This window comes from Dipodomys merriami, unplaced genomic scaffold (genome assembly GCF_024711535.1).
Source record: "Dipodomys merriami isolate MVZ:Mamm:240054 unplaced genomic scaffold, mDipMer1.0.p SCAF_31, whole genome shotgun sequence".
Taxonomy (NCBI): Eukaryota; Metazoa; Chordata; class Mammalia; order Rodentia; family Heteromyidae; genus Dipodomys; species Dipodomys merriami.
In genome coordinates, this window is record NW_027204604.1 from 2060390 (window position 1) to 2074658 (window position 14269).

The 14269-nt window shown below is 39.3% G+C and overlaps 1 protein-coding gene across 10 annotated transcripts in view; it reads left to right on the forward strand.

The window, feature by feature from the left end:
- Esrrg (estrogen related receptor gamma) overlaps nt 1-14269 on the forward strand; it is a 612729-nt gene that overhangs the window by 181520 nt on the left and 416940 nt on the right. For 9 of the 10 annotated variants that reach the window (XM_070041493.1, XM_070041489.1, XM_070041499.1 and 6 more), the window contains one exon: nt 5987-6079. The gene's annotated coding sequence lies outside the window, so the exon portion shown is untranslated. Of the gene's footprint in view, nt 1-5522; nt 5566-5986; nt 6080-14269 lie in introns of those variants that run through there. The other variant, XM_070041498.1, reaches the window with a different exon arrangement.

A 14269-nucleotide genomic window follows, 5' to 3' on the forward strand; every position in this document is an offset into this window, starting at 1 on the left:
ACTCTTAATTAATTAGAAGGAATGTCATATACAGCCACAGACATGGATTATTGGTTCTATGAAAATTGGACTTAACCCTCTGAACTTGTAGTGTGCTGTCATTAAGGTGGTGTTACCCCGGAAGCAGGCTCAGCACCCAATGTTAGCTTGATTCGACTCTAGCTGTTCTTGCAGGTTCTAATGCAGTGAGACAATCTTTGCTTCCCTCCCTCCCCCTCCCCCTCCCCCAACCCCCAGAGAAGAGATCCCCTTCCTGTGGTGGGTGTCATTAGTGGTTAAGACTCAGTAAAGCCATTGTTGCATTCAAACACCTCTAGTTAGTGACATTGGATTGGTCCCTGGTGATCCTGGCCTCCAGGATTCATGGCTTCTTGTAAGTAGAATTGCTTTCCAGGACCTTTTTTAATGTATGGCATTGGGACTTGAACTCAGAGCCTGACCACTGGACACTGTCCCTTACCTTTTGTGTTCAAAGCTGGCACTCTGGCACTTGACCCACAGCTCCACTTCTGGCTTGGCTGTTGTTGTTTGTTTGTTTGTTTTTTCTGATGGTTAGAGATTAAGAGTCTCATGGACTTTCCTGATTAGATTGGCTTTGAACCTCAGATTGTAACCTCCTGGACAGCTAGGTTTAAAGGTATCCAGCCAGGACCTCTTTTTGTTTTTATTGCTTATAAAATGAAGCTTTTGTAGTGGATCTTCCCTAAGGTTTTTATTTCTTTATTTTTTAAATCAACACTAGTCTCCTAATGTCCTGCAGGGCAGAGGAAGTGCTTCTCCATTTGATTTGAGGAGTATTAATGGTGTTCTGAGCCAGAGAATGGAAGCAATATTTTCTTTCCATGTAAACCTTCTTATTTATTTCCAACATTTGCTTAGTCTTTCATTTTTTTTTTCATTCCCTGATAGTTCTTCCCTTTCCTTACTTTGTACATTTCCAAGGGTAGAATGAACAGGGAATCATTGAAAGAATGTTAGAATAGAGAATCTCCACTGACTTAAGCAAGCAGTCACTTATTTTTATTCACTTTTGTGCTTACAGAAAAGCATTCCCCATCAGAAACTATACCAGAAGGTAAATGAGATTATTACAGTTGAAAAGAGTAAGTGTGGATGAGCAAAGTTTTGGGGAAGTTAGAACTACAGTTCTAAGTGTGGGCTCAATTGTACTGCAGGAAACCTTACTTTACATCCATCTCAGAAAATGTGTTTCTACAAGACCACACTAAAGCTACCAGCACAACTATGTTTATTGCAGCATTATTTACCATAGCTAAGATATGGAACCAACCCAGATGCCCCTCAGTAGATGAATGGATCAAGAAAATGTGGTATATATACACAATGGAATTCTATGCCTCCATCAGAAAGAATGATATTTCCCCATTTGTTAGGAAATGGAAAGGTTTGGAAAAAATTATATTAAGTGAAGTAAGCCAGGCCCAAAGAAGCATAGGTCCCATGGTTTCCCTTATTTGCAATATCTAGTATAGGTATGAGTCAAGCGGAAAAGGTCAGATAATGTGATGCTAGGAAAATGAACCCTTAAATATGTATTTTAATGTTTTCGTTTCTTTCATGCATGTATCTCTAATGCATTTATAAGATTATTTCTTTGTTGCTTTGTATGTCCCTCCCCCACAGTGTAACCCCCGTTTTCACTATATTTGATGTCAGTATAACATGTGGAGTAGATGGGGACAAACAAGTCGTTTAAGGATTCAGGTGGACCTGTTGCAACAATGAGAAGTACAAAATGTCATGTCAAAACCAGCTTTACAATGCCGGTGTGGGGGGGGGGGAGGGGGGTATAATTGGGTGGGGGGAGGGGGGTAAAATTGGGTGGGGGGAGGGGGGAGGCGGGGAAGGGAAGTGAAGGGTAAACAAAGGAGGAGGCTGCAATGCTTGGTAAGAAATGTATCCATTATCCTGCCCATGTAATTGTAGCCCCTTTGTACAGTATGTTCTCAAATAAAATAAAATACAATTTAAAAAAAAAAAAAAAAAAAAGAAAATGTGTTTCTAAATGAATGGAGTACTGTACTCTCAAAGAATCTCAACCTGCAACCCACTCTTCCTTTCAGGGAACATCACAGAGAGTATATTTTATTTTCTTACCATTACAGATAGCTTCCTAGGAGGTGGAGTTGAAATCATTCTTTGTTCTGTATCTTTTTAGCAACTATCACACTCACATACATTAAAAAGGGATAACCTTTTCAGATTGCCTTATTGAAATCCTACCTCTGAACTTTCACATAATCAAGCCTATTCAGATTCAAAATAATAATAAAAAACATACAGTAGGAAATAGAGAAAGTTGAGAAATTTTTTTCTGTTTACCTCTACAATCTAACTGTATACCAAGGATATAGTCAAAAGAATCAAAGGAGGTACTTGCTTTTCTCTGTTTTAAAAATACCTTTAGGCCAAGTGTAGTGATGCATACAATAATGCCAGTGATTTAGGAAGTTTATAGATGATGATTGTGGTTCAAGGCCAGCCTAGGGCAAAAATGCTAGATGTTATATTGAAAAAAAAAGGGGGGCTAGGAGTGTGGCTTAAGTGGTAGACAATCTACCCAGTAAGCATGAAGCCTTGAGTTCAAATCTTGGTACTTCAAAACAACAACACAAAGCCTTGCACTGGTGACTCATGCCTGTAATCCTAACTATTCAGGAGGCTAAGATCTGAAAATCAAAATTCAAAGACAGCACGGACAGGAAAGTTCATGAAACTCATGTCCAATGAACCACCATGAAACCAGAAGTCGAGCTGTAACTCCAAATGGTAGACAACTAGCCTTAAGCAAAAGAGCACAGGGGATAGTGTCCAGGCCCTGAGTTCAAGCCCTATGACTAAGAGCCAAACAAACAACAACAACAACAACAAAAAGAACAAAAGATCCTCCCCAAACCTGTAATTCTATCTCATCTAGCTTTGTACCTGAGTGCATGCAGACAGGTGACTCATCTTTAAACTGTATTTCCTAGGGCTTTGGAATACATCATGAGATATCTCGAGGACTGACATGCTATGAATGGTTTTTCCCATGCTGCTATGTTTTGAAACTATGATGTGCTAACTGGCTTCTCTTTTTATTGGAATTTCCATATTTAGAACCAACTTGGGACTTGAGGACAGACCTTTTGTACTCTCAGAAGGTAGAAGGATGAATTCCCCTCTAAGGAGACATCTGTAGTAGATAGAAGCTACAGAAGGTGGTGGTGGTAGTTGTAGTTGAGGTGGTATGAATCATGCTGCTTTAACCCATGTCCATTGATGAAGGTCATTTAGGGAGCTGAATTTTCCTACACAAATATTTTTTTCTGAGTTAGGAAAGAAAATCCAGGGGCAGCTTCCTATTTAACCTCAGATGTCATAGCTGAGGTGGAATGACATTGTTCATTGGGCACTGCAGTGTCCAAGCCATTGTACCTGAGAGTTTTTCACCTTGGAATTAATTTGTTTGTGGTCAATTTCTATGTCCTATCTCAATAAACAATTGGGGATAGCCAATTCTTAGCTTGTAACATAGTTGTATTCTACTTTATGGTTTACAACTGGTTGTTTATAATTCGGTCCATTGCATTTAGTTGATTTTTTTAAAATGATATAAGCAGGAATAAGTTTTCTAAGTTACCCACAAACTTTCTTCCAGACTGTAACTAAACTTCTAGAGAGTGGTCTTGTTTGTTTCCTATTCTTCAGTGAATTATCTAGAGTACTGAATTAAAAAAAATTCCACATGGATTACTTGTATATGGAGAAATGAATACTACATCATAGAAAACAGGAACTAAGTCCATATACTCTTTCAATGCTCCACTATTTTCTTTCCACCAGCAAATGCTCACATTCCTAAGCTGAATGTCTCTGCTCTAAGAAATGTGTGTATGGAATCAGAGAAGCACTTCTAGAAACCGATGGTACTAAAATACTAACATTATTTTAAATTTTCATCAACTTCAACAGAGCAGTTTGACAAATAATCTATAGTGTCATGAACAGTGGCAGGATCACTCAGACAGCAACCTAACTGTTGAAAATCAGTGCCTTCAGAATTCTGGTTGACTCAAATCTTTTCTTTTATGCCACTTAAGTCCTTTCTTTAGTAAAGTTACTAACAACTAACTTAGTGCCTCTCTGGCTTTAACTATGTTGTGTCAATTGGGTGGTTTTCTTCTTAATACTTTATACTTAATTCTTTTTTACACGTATACAAATTACAGCTTCTGAATATGACTCCTATGAATAATAATCCTAGAAAATAATCCTAGAAAATGACTGGGTTGGATTCTCACATTTGAGTCATCCTGCCTTCTGTCTCATTATTCATGACTAAACTGAATACATCCTCCAGTTTTCTGTATGAACCAGCTTCTTTGTCCATTCAAAATCCAGTGGAATTCCACTTCATACTAGCACCCTCCATTTTTGGTCTTAAGTTGATCTTCACCTCATACACTCTGCGAACACTTATTTTAACAGTATCCCTGTGTTTTCTCATACTCCAACTGCTTCTCTTTACCCTTAGAGCAAATAATTGTCACAGTAGGGTTCTAGCTAGTATTTTTTTCTGTAGCATCACGATGGAAATCTCAATCTTTCTCCTTCCTGGTTGTTGTCAAGCATTTGACTCATAATTCCATTTGTGAAAGAAAAGGGCGAGAGCTAGGGGCTTGAAGGGTGTCTTAGTGAATAGATTGTCTGAAAGCCTTAGGGAATCTGCTCCTCTGAGCTCTTGAGCTCTTCCTAATGACAATAGATCTTCCTAATGACAATAGATCTTTGAAATGTTTACTTTCTTAGAAGTCTGCACATAACTACATTCATACCTTAAGGAGTGGCCTGGTGCTACCTGTTGAATTAATTTGCCCACATCTTTTTTTTTTTTTTTTTTTTTTTTGCCAGTCATGAGGCCTGAACTCTGGGCCTGGGTGCTGTCCCCCAGCTCTTCAGCTCAAGGCTAGCACTCTACCACTTAAGCCACAGTGCCACTTCTGGCTTTTTCTGCTTATGTGGTGCTGAGGATTTGAACCCAGGGCCTCATGCATGCAAGGCAAGCACTCTACCACTGAGCCATCTTCCCAGGCCTGCCCACATCTTTTTATGTAATACATTGTACTAAAGCATGCACCAATTGTGTGTCACCCATGGACATCATAGTCACCCATTGGTCACAGCTTTTTCTCCTCTTCATCCCTGAACTGCCATTCTCCTGGAGGAACAGAAGGTTGCTATGTCGTTCTCAACAACCTTTGTACCTGAGGAAGATGATCTGAGAAGTATGGAGTCATGTGAAATTGCTGGTCTTCTTCGTCAAAATCAATAGAATATCAGCAATTTCCTGAGGTTTCAGCCTATCAATTTCTTTTGCTGGCCATTCTACCTAAAACCATATGGATGAATGTTAGGTTGACTCCTACTGTGGAGATACGGAAAAAAAAGTTAGAAAACTTTTACCTTTCTACCTAGTCCCTTTCATTGTTTCTGGGGATGGGAGAAATAAGAAACAAACCCATCATATTTGGAGAAATGTGTACATTAGGAGACTAATGTGAAGTAAGTCCATTGGTCTTAGAATTCTTTGTTCTAAAGTTATAAATGGGTGTTGTAATGGGAAATGCTTTGAAACCGTAACCGGTGTGTTGGCTATAAATAAGAGGGGAGCGGAAGATCAATAAATCTGCTAAAGCTGAGAAGGAAGAAAACTTAAAAATAAAAAGGAGAACTTTACCTTCGTGTCAGTATTAATACAGCCCTGAGTTTTGTGTGTGTGTGTGTGTGTGTGTGTGTGTGTGTGTGTGTGTGTGTGTGTTTGATTATGGCAATCAAAGACTTGCTAAAGACAGGGCATACTTAAGTTATAGCCATTAATGTGTGTTTAACTCTATTACCTGGAAGTCACCAAGAAAATTGACCTCACTTTTTTTTTCTTTCCATTTTTGGGTTGGACCCTTGCTCACGCCACATAAATGAATAGAGCTGACCACTTAACTGGTTCATCAATGAAACAATCTTAAATTATGAAGATGTAAGAAAAATACTCTACACTTACGTTGTTGCAGTTTGAAAGGTAAGTGGCTCCCTGTAACAGCAGGAGATATTAACGTTTGTAAACCTATGTGACATACAGTGTTGGAGAAATGGCTCCTTGGTTCCATTGTCCCTCTGTGTTGGACTGGTAAGAGTGGCCTTGGTAATGTGAATGAAGATGCTCTAATGCTTTCCTCATTCTGCCTCTTAAAATGCAAACTCACCATTTGCAATGCCTTCCAAGAGTGTTTCCTGGGATATAATGATTGACGAATTGTACTTCACTGAGTGTCTGTGTGGCAGTAACCATGTGGTTCCTGTTGAAAGGTTTTGCCCTTGTTTCTATCAATTTGCTATGCACACGAGTAAGCCATAGTTGTCAATATCAGACTTATTTCTTAATTCTTATCATTTGGGTGAAGTACAGAAAGTAAAATATTTTTTTATGTCTTGTGCTTAACAAGTCCTCTCTTTCTGATTCTAGTTTCTCCGAATTTGGTGTATCTTTAGTGACAGATCAAATTCCCAGTTCTTTCTAAGAACACCTCAGAGTTGAGTGGAGTGTTCATTCCAGTTTTGATGGGAAATCATGAAATGCCTACATAACCTGGTTACCATCCCATTAATTTGAATCCAGGAGCTCGTGGTAACCACTAAGAGGATTCTTTTGGTTGAGACTGTCTGGGCTTGTCATGCTAGAATTCAGGAGAGCTAAGTATCCTTCACCCCTCTAGGGCAGGAGCAGAGATTCATTAGTTACCCTGTGTGCCCACTGCTGTGTTAGAGCACTGTCCAGGAGTCCCTGTGGCTCCTTAAGGGGGTGCTTCTCAGTGATGCTGAGTCCTCTGGAGACCAGAAGATTGGGAACAATATTTAGCAGATCCTACTTCAGCATGAAAGGTGGCACTCTGCAAGCAGACTTACCTTTTTCATGGCCCTCGAGTTGCTTAATTTGTAAATTGAGAATAATTGAGGCAGTGGGAGGAGACGGGAATGAATGTGGTATTCACCCTGTTTCTTTAGTTCACACTATCCTAAAATAGAGTTTTGGTCCCAAATCATTTCATTACATGATTCTGGAATGTCACCTGCCGTTTTGTGTAGCATCGGCACGGTTTTAAATATTGCTGGTACTTAAGTCTACTTGTTCAAAACTACAGGTGTCCTCTGCTTTAAGAAAACTTAGAAAGGCTTTAAATCCAGGCACACAAGAGCCATTGCATGAAGGGGTGATAATTCGTACACTAAAAATAGCTTGGCTTTGATAAAATAATTTATCACAAGATTACCTTAAATAACCGATTCTCTTAGAGCATTTAATGTATGATTTGATTTGAAAAATCAATGGCCACTCACTCAACTTTTGAAGAACACATCTGCTGGGAAATGAGAGGCAGGTGGAGGAAGCAGATCTAGCAATAAGGAGGGAGGGTTTTAAGTGAGAGGGGCATGGGGGTTCATTTTCATTTAGAAAAGAATTGACTTTCTATTTCCCAGGGAAATTTCCTTCACCTTTATCACCTCCTGAGAAGATAAGGGGCAGGGGGAGGGGAAGTAGGCCAGTGTGAGTTTGGGAAAGATAAATCTATTTCTTTGGTGGGTCGCATTCTGCATTATGCATGTGCGTAAAAGTGAGGTTTGCTTTGATCCTGACTATTAAAAGTTTATTTTTAAACTCAGACTGGGCAGGGATCCAGCGATGCTCTTTCCCCTGCAACACATCCTGGGTTTCAGGTCCCCAGCCTGGCAAAATGCAACTACGCAGCAGGAAGTAGTTGGAAAGTGTGGATACTTGATGGGTGCAGAGGGTTTTTTTTTTCCTCCCCTTCCTCCCCTCCATTTTTGAAATTCAAATTGAATGCAATTTTCAGCTCATTTGAGCCAGAATATACTGTTGCTGAGCTTCAGTGGCTCTTAAATTCAAACTCACAGCAGAAAACAGATATCATCTGTCACAGAGGGTGGGAGAAGACTCCGCATTTTATTCATAGGAGGCAGAGCCCTAGTAACTAATTCACACCTTTCTGACGAATCCACTAATCATTCACCAGCCAACTTATCAACTAATCAATGGAACCTTTAAGCTACGTGTCTTACAAAGTCCAGGAGGAGTGTATTCTCTTGCTTTAAAAAAAATGGTCCAATTTCTATTTTTGTATCATTGGTATTTTAATAACCTTTTTGCAAACTGAGACAAGACTATCTTGGCAATCCCCTTTCCTGCCCTTCCTGACTATTTTTATTGTTTCTATCTTTAATGTCTTTGTCAATTCTATTTCTTTATGACTAAGTGTTTAGCAGAAAGCTTAATGCTGGCTGTGTAGGGCCAAATGTCGAATTATTTACTTATTTATTTTTACTAAATATATTGTCTAAAAATATGCTTCTATCTTGGGGCAGATAGAAGTGCCAATTAAATGAGTAAGTGTCATTCATACAATTCTGCAGCTTGTGAGTGGCTAATCTACAGGGTGGATACATCAGGAGACTTTCAGAATGCCTCTGTATATTTCTGCCACTAGGTACATGCCCAGGGAATACAAATGGGTTTGAACAATGATGACTGGAAATTCCTTCTCTGATTTACTAAAGGATATGATAGGGCAATTTTGATCCTGAAATGTAGGCCATATGCTTTCCCATTGATGCTTAACATTGACCGTTACAGTATCAGCCAAAATTTCCATGGGAACATGCAGCACATTAGATTTTTCTTGCTAATGCCCCCCCTCCCCTTACACTCCCTACCTTTTCTCAAGGTCCATGAGAGCCAAGTAACATCTGAAATCAGAGTAAGCAGGAGTAAGACAATGTGGTCTCTAAGTGCTGCTATTTCTACTGAAGTTAATCAGATCATAACCATCACACTTGGTATTGAAACATGCATTTTGATAAGTGTATGATTTAGCATATACTTTTACTTATACACATATGTGTGTATATATGGTATACATGTGTGTATATTTTATTTCCAAATTCTCTAAAAATGTGACAGCAGGAAGTTCCAAATATTCACTCTTACAGTAATGAACTCATCAACTACCTTATCCTCTTAATGTCAATGAGTTTGTGCATGAGAGCCGTGGTAGAAGATATTTACTTCATCTCCCTGTTAAGAAGGATACCCTGACATGCACAGGATATAATAAAGGCATCGGCACATTCATGTTTATGGCAGCCCTAGTCACAAAAGCTAAATTGTAGAAACAGCTCAGCTGCTGTTTAGCCAACAAATGAAAGAAGAAAATGTACACATACCACCCCTCCCCACACACATCCAATGAAATTTTATTCATCCATCAGAAAGAATAATGTGTTATTTTCAGAGAAATGGATAAACCTGCAAAAATCATTTTGAGTGAAGTGAGTCAGGTTGAGAGAGATAAAGGGCACCTGTTTTCTCTATATATGGAAGTTATATCTAGTATATATATTTTAAAATCATGTATATAAAACACATAGATGGCAATATGTATATATACACAATCAAACAGACTTAAGTTGGTGTGTGCAGGTTATGCAGGTGTAGATTTCCATGGTGTAATACTTTTGAACAATTAACAGGCAGTTTAACAATATCAATACCAGGAGGCTGAAACATGTCTTGTTGAGGTGGGTGGAGGCAACAAGGGGGGTGAAAGACAAATGGAAAGAGGAATGGTGGGTGAATGTAGTTACCATACTCAATACACATATGTGAAAATGGAATTAGGAAACTTGAAGAGATGAGTGGGGAAGGGATAGATGCCAAAGAGAGAGAACAATGGAGAAGATGACATGGATCAAAATGCAATGTGCACAGAAATCGACATGGTAAATGGAAACCCCTTTGCACAACTATTTGAAAATACATTTTTAAAGAAATGATACCCTGACTGTTTTTTTGCCCTTATCATATTTCATTACAGTTATTGACATATAGTATAGGAAACCAAAAATGACTAAGATATTGTGATTTATGATAAGGAATATATATTCAGCCAATATACATATATACATATATTTGGCTTTTGTTCTCCATCTCTGACATGGACCTCATAATCCCTGGAATTTCCTGTGTGATGGGATTGAACTGTCTTTTACTTACTTTGTGTACTCTCTCTGTCTGTCTCTGTCTCTGTCTCTGTCTCTGTCTCTGTCTCTCTCTCTTCTTCTCCCTCTCCTTCTTTCTCTCTTCCCTTAATCTTCTGAATGGGAGAGTCATCATAAATAGCAAGCCATGATTTTAAGATTGGAACTTTCAACATATTTCCCATTCATCCAGGTGCTGGTGGTTCACATCTATAATCTAGCTACTCAGGTGGCTGAAATCAGAGGGTCATGGGGTAAAGCCAACCCAGGTAGAAAAATCCCTGAGACTCTTATCCCCAATTAAGCAGCAGAATGCTGGAAGTGGAGGTGTGGCTCAAGTGGTAGAGCACTAGCCTTCAGCAAAGGGACAGAACCATGAGTTCAAGCCCAAGGATAAGCATATACCCACGCGTGCATGTGCGTGCGCCCACCTGCGCACACATGCGCACGCATGTGCGTACGTGCACACACACACACACACACACACACACACACACACACACACACACACAAACACACACAGAGTTAGTTTCTTTGAAAACAAATGAACCACAGTGTTCATAGCCTGTAGTCTGGGCAGCACTCACTTGGTTCTAGGAAGGCTGGACACCAGAGAAGATGGAAGCTCAGTCCTTTCCATATTTTTTCGCTACTTCTTTTTTTACAACTCACTTGTATTCTATTTACAATTCACTGATGTATTTTGTGATATTCATTATTAAAACGACAAACTGGACACAATATTTCTTTGAATTCTATGAGTTGCTCTAGCAAATTAATTCAATCAGGTGAAGTCAGGGTGTTGGGAACCTCCGATTGAAAGCATGTTCAAAGTTGTGCATATTCCACAACTTTTGAGGGACATGTCAGGTTGTTGTCATGGGGATGGAATAGTCTTATTCAACTGAGCCCTAAATGTATAGACTATGGTGATGTTGTCACCAGGTAGACAATGTTGACATTGTGTTATATTATAGGACAGTCAGTTAATAACCATTGAAGGATAGATTGATGGTTTGATCAATTGATCCACTGTATGTGGTGGGGGGGGTTGGGTGCTGCTGTTCTGTATTGAATGGATTGATCAATCAATCGATCAATCAGTTGTGTGTGTGCGTGTGTGTGTGTGTGTGTGTGTGTGTGTGTGTTTGTGTGTATGTGTCCTGTGCACATGTGTATGGTTTTTGGGTGAAGGTATTCTGTGGTGAGTGGGAAAGTAGGAGAAAAATTCAAGTTTTCTTTGATATTTTACCTACCTTGATATTAATCACAGAATTAGTGGAGCTTTAGTTTTTCTATAAAGACACCTAAGCTCTTCCACTTACCAGTAATTACTGAGTGCTTCCTGTGTGGTGAACTTTCCTTGTGCTAAGATTTGGATAAAATATCAACTGTGTCTTGAATATATAATCGGCATGCTTACCATTCTGCCTCAGTTTATAATCTGTGGCATAAAATGATTTAAGTTGGAGTTGAGGGAAATGAGGATAAACAAAATAATCAGTAGTGAGTAAAAAAACAATAACATTGAAGTGCTAAATACAAGGTGTGTGTCAAACATGCTGACAGAGTTTGGTAAAGAAAAGGCAAATGGGGTTCTCTCTTTTCATCTGGCTGGGTAATGCACTCAAGAGATATGGTAAACAAGAAGGGCACGAGTTTGCTGCCAGTGAACACTTCATTACAAATTGTTTCACAGTAAACATCCTTTTGTATAAAACAGGATATACTCTACAGTAATGATAAAAATAAATATAATTAATACATAGACCAATAAAATCATTGTTTGTTATTAGTGTTATCAGCATCATCAAGTATTATGTACTGGGCACAATCTATGTTATAGACTTGCATACAGATAACATGTTCCCACCATCCTTACCACAGATGTGAGTAGTACATTGCTCTTAAATTCTGTGATGGCTACATCACATGAATGAACCATAATATTTTTTTCATCCCATTTATAAAAAGAAATCCTATGGATTTCCTATGGTGACCAAGTTTCATGATGCCTGTAGTTGACCAAAATATCACTAGACAGTACATAATCTTGTATATTTGTTACAGTGAACTTGAAATGTGTAATGGCAACCAGTGCTTCTATAATATTTTCTATGTCCTCCATAGTTTTAGAGTACTTTAAATCAAATAAATCATGTAATATTGGAAATTGCCCTACAAAAGCAGTTGCTATTATCTGATTTCAAAGGTGGTGCAGATGAGGTAAGAGAAGTTCAGTGCTTTGGTCCAGTAAAGGAGCTTGGTTTAAATGCAGGAAGTCCCACCTTGAAACTCTACCTGCTGTACTGCCATTCAGCAAAGAAATCGACAATTGCTAATCACCTCACTATTCAGAGATTCTCTGAGACACTGGGTGAATAGTGTAACATTTGGGAGGTCCAGAAAGGTTCAGTTGTGACAAGATTTGAAGTGATGGTGAATCTCAAAGATGACTCTGAACTTGTCCATTCGCCTGGAGAAGAAAAAAGTACTATTGTTATCGATAGACAAGTTGAAAGCTTACAGGGATGACCCAGGCAAAGATTTTTAGGAAAACTAGGGTCTAGGAAGAAAAGCAAGACACCAGAAAGGAGCCAAAACAGTAGACAGGGAACAGAGAATAAGAAGAACCATATTGCAAAGCTAAGCAAGGAAAACTGAGGAAGGAGTTGCTACTTATCCATATGGCAGGCTGTGGAGAGATTTTGTAATGGTGACCATATCAATTATTGTCCAGATTGATGTGCTTTGTAGATGAGAGGAGGCACAGTGAATCATTAGGCCAGGAAACTGACAAAACCCAGAAAAAACTGAGATATGGGTATGCTTGGTTTTCAGGTGGGCAAAACTAGCAGATTGCTGGGTCTCTATGAGGTTCCAAAATGACTCCCCCCTTGACCCATCCTTTCCCAACACGAACAATGATGAATGATAAGGGTAAAAAGATATACAAGATAGGACTTTATTATTATTATTTTTTTGTCAGTTGTGGGGCCTGAACTCTGGGCCTGGGTGCTGTCCCTCAGCTCTTCAGCTCAAGGCTAGTGCTCTACCACTTGAGCCACAGCACCACTTCTGGCTTTTTAGCCTATGTGGTGCTGAGGAATTGAACCCAGTGCCTCATGCATGTAAGTCTATCACTCTACCACTGAGTCACCTTCCCAGCCTACAAGATAGATAATTTGAGGAGAAATAAGAAGCAGAGAGATTTGGCATGAAGCATCATTGCTCTTTGAGGTCTTGTCTGGAGTCTGCCTGTCTCAGGGCAATCATTGTGAGACTTGAAGGTTCTAACTGCCACTTGCAGTTGCTTCTGTCTGAGACTTCTTCCAAAACCCCTTGTCAGGCTTGCTGTTTAAGTGTTGATTTACACATTTCCTTTGAGCAGATTTGTCTGGTCTGTGGTGTTTTCTTATTTGCTTTGTTGTTGTTGTTGTTTTGATGGTACTGTAATAGGGTTTGGCTTCATGCTTGCTGGGCAGGCAATTTTCCACTTGAGCCACATCTTGAGTCCATTTTGCTTTAGCTATTTTATGCCTGTCCAGGACTGGACTTGGGTCCTCCTACTGATGCTTCCCACATGGATGGGATAACAGGCATGTACTCTACCACCATGCCCACCACTCTTTGCCGAGAGGAGGTTTATTGAACTTTTTCCTGGGCTGACCTTGAACCACAATCCTCCTGATATCTACTTCCCCTTTTCCTCTGTCTAGAGGAAAAAGTATGCTGGTACCATTTACAACTCAGCCCTTAAGAGCAAAGTATTATGTACTACCCCCCTTTTTTTTTAGCTAGTTTGGAATTTCTGGAAAGAGAACTCATATTTCTTAGTACATCTCATGTCTTTACCAGAGTGAAGTCCTGTCATCCTAACAAAGTTTTGAAGACCAAATCCATCTCTAGATACGGAGAGCCATTTATAGCAACAATAAGGTCAGAGAGGGGGTACACAGAGTAAGTACTCAAAATGGAAAATGTGACCTCTGAAAATCAGAGGTTGTGTCTTAAGAAGAGAGGATTTCTAAATAAATATTAGAAGGAAGTGAGTGTAGAAATGTGTAGGTGAGAGGAAGGTGTTTAGATCTCAGGTCTAAACTCTACAGTACCACATGGCAGGTTCTTCTACTCACCTCTAACAAATAGACATGGTGAA